Below are 11,837 nucleotides of genomic sequence, written 5' to 3'. Positions count from 1 at the left end.
AAATCTTTTTTCGTACATAGAACATTGAATTCAATATAGGGCACAGTTTCCACACTAGTAGAGACTAGTAGAGTACTTGATGGCCCAGACGACACGGTTAATGGAACCAGAAAGACATCTAAAATTTGCGCGTCCGTTTTCAACATTTGCGAAATCTGTGATAATGTAGACGAAACAGAATGCGCATGAATTGATCTTAATCTGTGTTCTTTGTTTGTAATCCATTCTCTATGCATTCAAAAATAAACTACGCATATAAATATAAATTTGGTTGAAAGTTTAACAGCTCTGCAAGTGCAGCTCATTGTCTTGTACTTATTATACCGCACGTGTTAATATCTCAAAAGATATGAACTTATTCTTATCTTAATAGGCTGCACCGAACAGTCTCAGCTTCCACAGAAATTATGTTGCACTATGTGTTCACTTATTGTGAAAATACTTTTACAAGCACATCGAAAGAAGGTCCCATTACGGACTCCGTTGCTTTTGAATTGTTTTATATGATTTAAAAGTTTGTTAGCCAGCTGCACCACACAAGGAGGGAAATGTATATTCCGAGACTGGGAGATTATCGCTGTTGGCGTTTAAATGGCTGGTCTTTAAAAGGCCTTTACAGCACAATTCTCTCTCTCACAGGAACTTCATAGACTAATATACCACCATTCTCAAAGTTATCGGGGGCAAGAAAATCAGATCAAAAGTGTGTGTCAGAGATACTCATAAGTGACACACGGTCATATTGGCTGAAAAATGATGGAACAGGTTGAATAACAGGACAAAACAGAGTGCAGTGACGAATGTCACAGCTCTTTTTTTTTCTCAGATGTAAAATTCATGACCCAGGCCAGGCTTGAAAGATCCATCAAAGAGACCAGAACCCCTCCTCCCCTTTTCCTTCCTCAGCGAATGGAGACAACTCAAGTTTTACTGCATCACACTAAAAACCTGTTCCCCTCTTTAATTTAATTAGACAAAAGTGCCCTCTCTGATGTGATCATCTCAGACGAGCTTGCCCCATCAGATCACCGGGGTCATAAATTCTCTCCGGAATAAATTGAATCTTAATTTATGGGCCTTGTTTTATATACTCTGGGTGCGAATCTGCTCATACATCAACAGTAGCATCTCAGCAGTCGTGCTCAATCACAGTAATCATTCACTGACTGTTTTTACAATGATTTTGGAGGAAATGAATTTACTGAACAGGAAGACACTGCCTTCGTCTGACAAAGCCGATATTACATCTTTGGCAGTGAGCATTTGTCACTGTTTCTAGACCTGGCAATTCCAATTAAATTGGGGTGCATTAAAGTAAATAGTGAAACATCACAATGGAGTTTGTGTTAACTGAAGAATGGAAGTTTGACAAAACGAAGTGGTCATTTTTGTCTTAAAAATTTTGGCCACATTCATGGTTCGGTGATATCTGCGACAGGCTTTTTGCATGTGAGAAAACAACAAGATCCCTTGCTTTTACTGTACTGAATGCCTGAAATGATAAGCACCAGATTCCCTAGTGTAACACTTAATTACCCCAAGTTTGTTTTGAAAGGGTCACTGCCTGGTGATTTTAACTCTGTGTTTCCATTATAAAACCAGTTTTTCAAGCCATTGTTTAATGTTCAGTTCACACTCCTGTGCCAGCCGCTCACAGCCTTTCCACAGAATGTATAAATAATCCCTAACAGGGAAGAGTGCCACAAAACAATTTCAGCTTTATTAAATTCATTGTAATAAAATGATCAATTCTTTCAATAAATATTTTATATTTTTTGTACAGCTTGTCACTATATGATGACTGTTCACCTTTATTGCGCCATCCATATTAAAGCTTTCATTAGATTTCCTCTCTTAAAAAAATAAATACATGAAAACAGAAGTGTTACTTTAATTAATATGCGAAATTAACCTTACATTGCATTTGGTACATTAAGGGTATGTGTTTGGGGCTAGGAAGACTTAGTGAACTGGTGATGCTGCAGTAAAGGAGAGGCTGCCATTATGGCTGAGTCAGTGCTGTTTCATTAGTAGAGATTTTAATCTACTACAGAGTAGATTAGAAATGATCAAATCATTGGGAGAACACAGAGGGATATTCAGACCTGAGCTGACCACACAGCTTGCTGCAAAGAACCAAAGACATCCCTTATTTGCGGTGGTGCTTTCCCCTCTTGCTGCTTGCTGACTGTTCTTAAGGAGTGCAGTAATCTAGTTAAGGAGAGATGGATAGCTCAGTGCACATTAAGGTAAATTTGTCTGATTGGTCATCCAATCGAGCGCAAGCCATTAGACGTTGTTCAATCAAGATCAGATCATGCCGTTTTTCTTTCGCCCACTCCACGGTACCTGCTTTCACCCATCTTTCTAGAAATTTCATGTCTCTCTTTCTGGAGATTTGTCTCTTTTATGTTTGTCTTCACTTAGTCTGTGCCACCTGCTTTTGTCTCAAGGCCTCTTAAAAATGAAATGTGTCCCAAAGGAGAGAGCAGACCAAATGACGAAAGCCAGATGTGTGAGAATTCTGAACTCTTAGTCCCACAGGCCTTGTTCCAAGGCAACACTGATTAACGTGGCGCCAGTTTCGCAGCCATAAAGTAATCATAAAGTTCTTTTATTGTACATGATGTCATTGGTGTAACCACTGTTGTGACAACTGATGCTAGGAGAGCCTTGCAAACTATAGAAACAGTTAAGGTAATGGACGCCAGCAGAAGACATCCCCATTTAAAATTATTAAGATTATATATATTATATTTATTATATTAAAATGATCAATTTGTGTTGTAAATATTTTTATTTCCCAGAGTTGTACCTGAGCTGTAACCTCTTAAACAAACATAAAACAATAAAGTGTATAGGCTATATCATTTTATGGTCCTTAGTAATTCCACTGAAAAAAAACCCTGGACAATCTCAGAATAAAAGGAATTGCACGTGCTTTAACCCCTCAACCAAAACAAGAACAGGAAATAAAGTCTTAATGTTATGCTGCACCCTGTACTGTGTGTGACCCATCCATCTTTAGTGTACCCAGCCCAGCTCAGAGCCCCTTAATCTGATGTGAATCAGCATGGTTGCCACTTGTAGGTTCTTTAAATGATTGTTAATGGTAATTCGTACAAGTCACAAGAGGGTCATGCAGAGGTCATAGTCTGACTTTGCTTTGTAAAGCGTGTATATTCTCTCTCAGAACTGACTGATATTCTAGTCAACCACTCTAGTGACTGCAGAGGACTGTTCCAGTAGACCACTCTGGCAAAAGAACTGACTCATACTTTTTTTTTTTTTGCAATAGTCCATCTATGTGAGGTTTTGTGCTGGGAGAGGCAGCACAAGGAGAGGAGTGCCATTTTAGGCTTGCTGAAACAGATTGATATGACAAAGCTTGAAGCTTCTTTGTAAGGGATGAAAAAAAAAAAACATATTAAATGTAGTTAGAAAAATATGATGTGCTCCGGTTCTTGTTGGGTGAGCAAAAGGGAAAAAAAGGTAACTATCTTCACAGTGCTAATATAAAGACTACAAATTGCTTACAAATTGCTTTTGTTATAATCCTTGTTTTTTAATTTAACTGACCACACAGGCAAGACTGACACAAAGTCATTTTTTGGGCTTTTCACAGAATGAAATTAAGCAATTAAAACATCTGTATTGGAGACCATAGAATTATTAAGTGTTCTCTGTTTTTTTTTTGGGGGGGGGGGTGCTTATACGCCCTTTATTTAGCATTGTTTCCTCAAATAATGAATGCCACTTTCATAAATGCCTTAAGGTTCTTCCATGGCCCAGTCTTCTACTTCTCTCCATCTCCTCTATTCAGTTCCCTTGAGTCTGGTCCAATCGGCAGACTCAAAGTAATTGCTTTCACACTTCTGCTTCAAGCTTCAAACTATTTCATGTTACTTCCTATGTTTTTTTATTTCTTTATCATTCTCTTTGATTTTAGAACTTATTTGTGTTCCTCTTATTCAGACAGTAACAGAGAGAAAACAGGAACTGATATGATGAAATAAAAAAAAAACAAAACAGAAAAATAACTTGTTAGTATTTTTTATATACTATTTCTGGAATGGATAATAATATATGACCTGGAGGGGAGAGCAGACAGAAAAAGAACAACAATATGTTCATATCGTATTCTGTTTACACCTAGGAAACACTCGCAAATGATCTGGGAGTAGTTGTTCAAAATTGTATCCGCCAGAGCAGATCTTTTGCCTTGGGCCCATATGTAAGTTACCCACTATTGTATAGATTTATGTTTCCTCCCTCTGACCCCTGTATTAATGACGAAAAGCAAAACAGACATAATAGCAGGGTCTGTTTTACCCCGTGGAGACCTCACGGATGTAATTCTGTTAAAGCACTGTTGGTACCACCACAGGCAGCTTGCACAGACAGTGTCCTGAGATAGAGGGGGCATGTGGTGATAGATGGTGTTGTGACAGGCATACGTTCCTCGCTGACATTTTTCTCCTCCAGGTTCACAGGCGGAGTGGAGTCAGCACAGCCGCGGCACCATGATTTAAGGGCTGCACCTCGTCAGGAAATCGATCCTGTGGAAGAGGATTGAGTGGCCAGCTACTGAAATGCAACTCCAGGCTAAAGTATCCCAAAGCTCCTCAGGAACACGGCAACATTTCTTAGAGTAGATGGTATGGCACTGTGAACTCTTCAAACCAGCCAGAGGGCAGATTGTGCCACCAAGATATTTCTGTCTATATTCTGATTCAGACATGTGATCTAATACACTTTGTGCATCTATTTTAAGCCTCAGAAACTGGACACCCTTAGTTTCTACAGAAACCTCTCTCAACAGTAACCTCACAAGATGGTTTTTCCTTATTTGTTCAGAACATTAATTATGATTCATGTAACCCATAAAATCAGTTCACCCTCTTCCGAACAGATACAATGCAGTGTAGGCTTTATGTCTTAAAAGCACATTTGCTCTGTTATTAGCAGTGCATGGGTCCCCTTTATTGGGACACTGTACTAATGTTGATCTGAGAACCCAATTATTGCTCTCCTTCCATAACCTCAAGGTCAATTTTAAAAGACATTTAAACTGAGAATAGCTTCAAGTGCTTTTACTAAAACCCCTTTGAATTGCACCAGAGATAGATAGGCGATGGCTCTTTTAAGATAACGTGGCATAAGTGGTTTAGTGCTTTTAACATTAGCACAGGAAAACAGTGCTCTCTCTCTTTCTCTCTCTCTCTCTCTCTCCTCTCTCTCTCTTTCTCTATCATTTGCTCACTTGTATCACTTTAGAAGCTAAGTATAGGACATATTACCATGTGTCTCACTTTATACTAGTTATGAATGTCATTTTGAGACAACAGACAGAAATTGTGTTTGCTCGGTTTGTTATGAAATATAATGTCCAACCCCTGAACCACAGATGTCCGTTGCATAAACAAAAACAGGTCATAGCTCTCGCTAAAGTAAATAAATTAGGTTTACTGCCTTGTTGATCTGACATGCCAATTACAGTTGTGTTTTTCTCACGCTAAAATAAGATCTTTTACTGGAAGGGGGCTCCGAGGGGGGAGCATTAACACTGTAAAGACCTGATCAATTACACAATTTAAGGGACCATAAACAGTGCTTTAAACTGAGGGTTGCAACTCAGGAGTATATACGCACAATATGCTGCTGATCTGGAATTTTGGCTTTAAGATGAATAAGCAAATGAGTCAGCCTCAAAAAGGCAGACATGTTTGTGATATCGTTGAGACACCACTGATGAAACATCTGAAAGTAGTCGTGTTTGTCTTGAGACAGTCTGTCTGTTTGTAATTTTTCTCCACTTATTTTGTTGAACACCCACAAATAAATAAAGATAATATTGGATAAACTTTATCAAACATTGTTATTTAATGTGAGAATTTGTGTAGAAACGCAGCTCAATGTAGTTTAAAACTTGAAATACACGTCTTTCATTTCACAGCACAATGTTCAAGTGAGCTGATGACCTCGTGCATTCAAATATGTTAGATTATAATGAATGAAATTTTTGAAGTATAAAGTAATATTACAAAACTCAGATTAGTAGATCAGTAGATCAAAAGGAATGCATTAGGGAAGCACCTTTACAAATCATGTAGGATTTTATTATATTCAAGCTGATCACTCCACTTTAGATATCCAAGCTGGCTATATAAAAACACCAGTCCACAAACCGACCTTGATTCATGGTCCGTGAGCAAGTAATTGCTAGCTTCAAGTCTTCTTCTGAGATTATTCTGCTGATTTTAACAACATAATGACAAGCTGTTACAAAAGTTATTTCACTTCTCAAAGTAAATTTTCGAGTTTGCACATGGGTTTAATTAAATTATCGCCTAAGTTCATCAGTAGGTCTCTGAAATGCAGCCTGCATGTCTGTACCATAGCTGACCTTTGGCCTTACAGTTGTGATGTATTCCCTGACTCACCATATGGTCACCAGTGTGTGTGTGTGTGTGTGTGTGTGTGTGTGTGTGTGTGTGTGTGTGCGCGCGCGTGTGTCTGTCTGTGTGTGTATTTGTGCGTGTAAAGGTCATGGAGGAGGGTTGGGGAGGTGAGGTTGTGTCAGCAATGAGAGATACACTGAAATGTCAGAGTGACCTGACTGAAAATAACACACAAAACCAGTTACACAGTTATATACATACACCACCAACACACTCCATCGACGTCACTGCTCCTGACACTAACACACAGAGACACTCCTACACACCCATGTTGACCCTGTTAAACATCATCACACCAACAGTGTAGATAAGCATACATAGTTAATTAACAATTTGTTTATTTACAGACAAACATGCTGGTGCAGTTCTCCTATCTCCATGTAAATACAGGAGAACTGCGAGACACTGATCTCATCCTGAGCGAGATTTCTGCATGGTGTACCATTTGTGCTATTGTAAATCTGATTGCTCACATCTTGTTTGTGGTGCTATCTATCAGTGCTATCTATCAAAGTCTATCAATGACAACCCTTAATCAGTTTCTGCAGAATCAGAGACGTTTCCACTTCCATATACTGTTAGACGGTTATTTGATAAATGTAGATAGTAATGAGCTGTCTGGAGCTTCTGACAGAAAAAAAAAACTTTCAGTGAAAAGGACCATAATTAAACTAGAAAACCCTCTTACTGACTGATGTTCAGAAAGAAGAATCTTGACCCTAGATGATTCTAGCAGTGGGAGAAAGGATCAGGACCAGACATCATAACCAAAGATGTATCACTGATCCAAAGAGCTATGTTAGCTAGAGAATCTGGTTTCGAAACAGTTTCAACACAGAAAGTAATACAGACAAATTGAATGGCACAAAACATTCGGTTTGTGTTTTTGTGTTCATTACATTTTCATAAACATCAAGCATCAAAAGCAAAAATTTACATTTCAACAATCTAGTTGACTAACACCGGACTCTAGGGTTGGTGTTTGATTTATTGTTTAGTGTTTGAGATGTTATTAGCGCTTGGGGTTTTGGTCCTTTGTCCAGTTTAATAACCTCCATTAAGTAGCTCAAGCCTAGGTTTGGCTAATGAAGTTGTATGCAGAGGCTAAACTTCCTTTCAGGAAGCCGCCTCTGAAGGCCATATCTTTGTAAAAACACTACCATAGCACGATGAAAGAACTTGCTGAGATTCACGCAAAGCTAACAGATAAAGGCTGGTAGATATTGTTCCATGGAAGTCTTTGTGTATTACTTAGAAAAAACTATGTCTGCCATTAGCTTTGTTTGCAACTAGTGGCCAGTGCACTTCATGGTGAACTGAGTGATCCAAACCACATTCACTCACTCTTGATCTGTCTATGTCCTTTACTGCAGTTATCCTCAAGCAGATGTACATCAGTGTTAAAATGTAAACCAAAGACCATACACAGACTGTCTTTTTAGCATTGTACATAGTACTTTGTTAATGTGTCTTGCCTGTGATCATTCTCCATTAGACACAATGCAAGTGGCAAAATATCCAAGCTGTGCAAATCTTTTAAATTAAAACCCCAAACATGATGTTGCTTTTATCATTGAGTCTGGAACCTTCCACACTATATCGAAGAGCCATTGCAGTGTGCAGCCTCACAACACGAGATGAGGCAGAGAGAGCCAGATGTCAATTTTAATTTTCCCTTACCCAAGAGCTCTACCTGCTGGATGTCTCTGACAGCACAAAATCAGTCCATGCTGAGAGTAGAATTCAAAAGAAATGGCCACTGTTTCCTCACTTAAATAGTCACTGTCCCCATAAGTGTCAATACCTGCTAATACAGATAAAAGAAAGATTTTGTTCCATCTCTGTCTGCCCGCAACGTTTCTGCAGCACCAGAGGAGTACTATATTTGAATAAACATGATTAAATTTGAAACATTTGTGGTTCTGTGCAGCATTTTTTAAATGTCAGCGAAGCATTTGAAAATGTCAAAGGATTCAAGTTGTAAAGCCAAGCACAGAACCTTTGTTAGCTCTTAATTAATTCCAGTCATAAGAGATGTTGATATCAATGAATGTCCTTCTCAGACTTACAGTTACTGACTGTTTTGTGCAAGAACGTTTGCATATATTTATTAGGCTCTGGATGTGTCTTGCATTTAGAAACATTCTGATTGTGTCTTCATGGCAACAATGATTAATCAGGAAAAGAGAAAAAAAGTAATATTAATAAGAAACCGTGAGGAAACAGAGGGGGACAGAGAAGGACAGGGAGAGAGAGAGAGCGAGAGCGAGAGAGAGAGAGAGAGAGAGAGAGATGAAAAGGTGGAGATGTTTAAAAATACCCTGGCCTCACTCACTTTCATTTCCCCCAGTTAGCTCTAAGATTTGTGTCTGTATTAATAAAACTTTCAGATTACTATTTTTAGAGTTAAACTCCAGAACAGAGTCCTACAATGAAAATGCTCTCATGTTTTATTCAGCATGCTACTTTTAGAGTCAGTGAAATAACAAAGTCACGGAGCCATGATGAGGGCTGACACGGGCAGACACCAAGCAGTTCTGCCCGTGCTGTTCCCTAAGTTCTATTAATACTCCATCAGACCAGTCATATTCTCAATGGGAAAATACATGCAGAGCGCCCTTTCAAATATTTCATATATAAGTATGTTTGACTGGGGGGGTGAGATCACAAGGAGGGCATGGACGAGGAGAAAAGGAAGAAGTGGAAAAAAGTCAGATGAAAAAGTGGAAAGTTGTAACTGCGCAGCTAATTGCAGCTAGTTGACTTTGAGTTGGTAGTTGAAATCATTATGTGATTTTTGTTTCTCATGTGTGTGTGTCAGTTTGGTGAAGAGGCTTACTACAGAATTTACAGGCCAACCTATTACAAAATTTACATTGAACCCCCTGAGTTTCTTAACTAGAGGGTTGAGGTTCAAAACTTACCATGGAAGGATTTCTTTAAGCTCCCTGTTAGAGGGTTTCTATGGAATGCTCCTTATGACAGCTCCGTGTTTAAGAATGACTTTTCCTTACCACAATTCCTCACAAATATACGAGATCTTTGTGTTTGTTAGGTTGCGCTGCTTTATATATCCCAGAGTATACACCCAAAATGTTTGTAAATACATGTTTGTAAGTATTGCAAATATATTCTTTATTAGTAAAACATTTAACGCTCCATAAACAACTGCGGTCACAGAGCAGGCTGTGCGAGAGCTGAGAGAGTTTTTGCAAGTGGATGCTCTGTGTAACATACTTTACTATCAGTGATGCGCCACCAGGAGGCACCAGATTCCGTCATTCATGAGCTCCTCTTCGTGTCTTCGCGTTATTCATATTGTTTTATTGGTAAGGCTTTATTTTACTGTCCGATAATTATCAGGTATTAACTAGGAAATGAGATGGTAATAAAATACAGTTATTAGGATAGGAAGTACTAAATAATTTGCTGGTAAGTATATAGAAACCTACTGGGAAACTAGATGGCAACAATCCTAACCCTGACTCTAACCATTGAGTTTCCTAGTAGGTTTCCATGTACTTCCTAGATCATTACTTAGTACTTACTATACATTTCTAATGGATACTTTCCAAATAATTATATTTTGTTGCCATCTAGTTTCCTAGTAGGTTTCTATGTACTTACAAGGAAATCATATACTACTTCTTATCTATTTTTTGGCACTTTCCTAATAACTATATTTTATTACCATCTCAAGCGCTACCATTTTATTTTGAGAAAGGGATTTTCGTGACTTCTCAACAGTAGTGTTTGTGGGAGGGAAATTTCAGAGTTTCCATAACAAAGAGTACTCAACATGCTACTGTTTCATGAAAAGCATTTTGTATGGAAATGTTCACTTCAAATTCTGGAGGAAAAACAAAAAACCCTGACTGGTAAGCTGTGGTCAAAAGCAGATATAGCTTGACTGTTACATCCACCCATTCTTTTCAGACACAAGACAAAACAGTTGAACGACTCTGAGCCATTTGACTCTAAATATCTGTCTCAGCTAAAACATTTTAAGTTGCTTTCCTGCTTTGACCCTCAAAAAAACATCATTTGTCAAAGAGGGATGGGGTGGCCCAAATGATTCTCACAAATTGGTGTAATTGTTGACATGTACAGGGATGAGACTCTTAAGGGATGATGTTGGCTATTAAAAGGATATTAGTGTATAGATAAAGGCTTGTGAGCAGAGAGGAGAATAGTGAGGATTGTAAGGAGGCCCATACACACGATGCTCTCTTCTTCACCGTCCACAACACCATTGACTGTCAGAGACCATTTTGTAAGTGACTACAATGTAACATTTTGTACATATTCAGTTCCAAATCATACACAGATGAAGTAAATAAAGCAAATCTCTTTGGGTTTTGAGTGCCTGAAAGATACTTTTATCAGTTCTGACTGGCTGGTTATTCCAAACAAAGTCTGACATCATTTGGTCTAAAGTCTCAAAATGGGACTTTGGAATGAACATAGACATACTTTGGAACAGAGTAATATGGGGAAAAGAGGGATCTTTATGTTTGAGGTACTCATTCTGACAATCCAGCATTACGGGAAGCATAAACCACTTGGCAATGTCTTGTTTGGTTAATTCTACAGGGGATGTAAAATTAGAGTGATTAATATACAGAGGTCTGAAAATTTACAAGCAATTGTGTGAGAGTATCACTGCAAACTTCAAAGAGCAGAAAACCCCAGAGATTTAACTTATTGGCAAATGTTCTCACTTGTTCACATCTATTTTCTATCCTGCCAAGTTAGCAGCGGCTCCTGGTAAATTAGAAAAACACATTCCTGGCATTCTTTACAAATCCTGATATCTAATGATCAATACCAGATTTTAAATAAATTGAAGAGAGAGGGCCAGTGTCTCAGTAACTTAAAAATGGCTAATGTTATTTAGCCAGCAAGCAAGTCTAATTTGTTACTTTTTTTTCACAGATTATTTTGTTTCAAAGATCTTATCAGTTGAAAATCAAAACCTTCACCTTTTCTGAGACTTTTGAAGACTCAGAAGAAAAAAATGGAGAGATCATATTCCACTCGTATGGGCAGTCTGATCACAATTAGTCAGCTCACCAGTTTCATTGGCTGTGTTAAATCTCTTGAATCTCCTTTACATTAAAAACTTTTTAAAAATGTATGAACTTCATTTTTTCTCCTTTTTTAAATATTTTCTCGAATCTTACTTTCAGGATGGCACCCTGGAAATTCCACTACCTGCACTATTCACTTGGCTCAACCTGATGAGGTCCCTTTGCTCTAACCTATGAAGGCCAGTTGTCGGTCATCAGCTGCAAAAGCCAGAGATGTCCTCAGCAAACATCTGTCCAAGGGCAGGGTTATTTGTTGACCGTACTGTGGGGATCCTAACAGCCTGGT

Source organism: Chanos chanos, chromosome 4 (genome assembly GCF_902362185.1).
Source record: "Chanos chanos chromosome 4, fChaCha1.1, whole genome shotgun sequence".
Lineage (NCBI taxonomy): Eukaryota > Metazoa > Chordata > Actinopteri > Gonorynchiformes > Chanidae > Chanos > Chanos chanos.
This window is presented reverse-complemented; position numbering follows the sequence as displayed.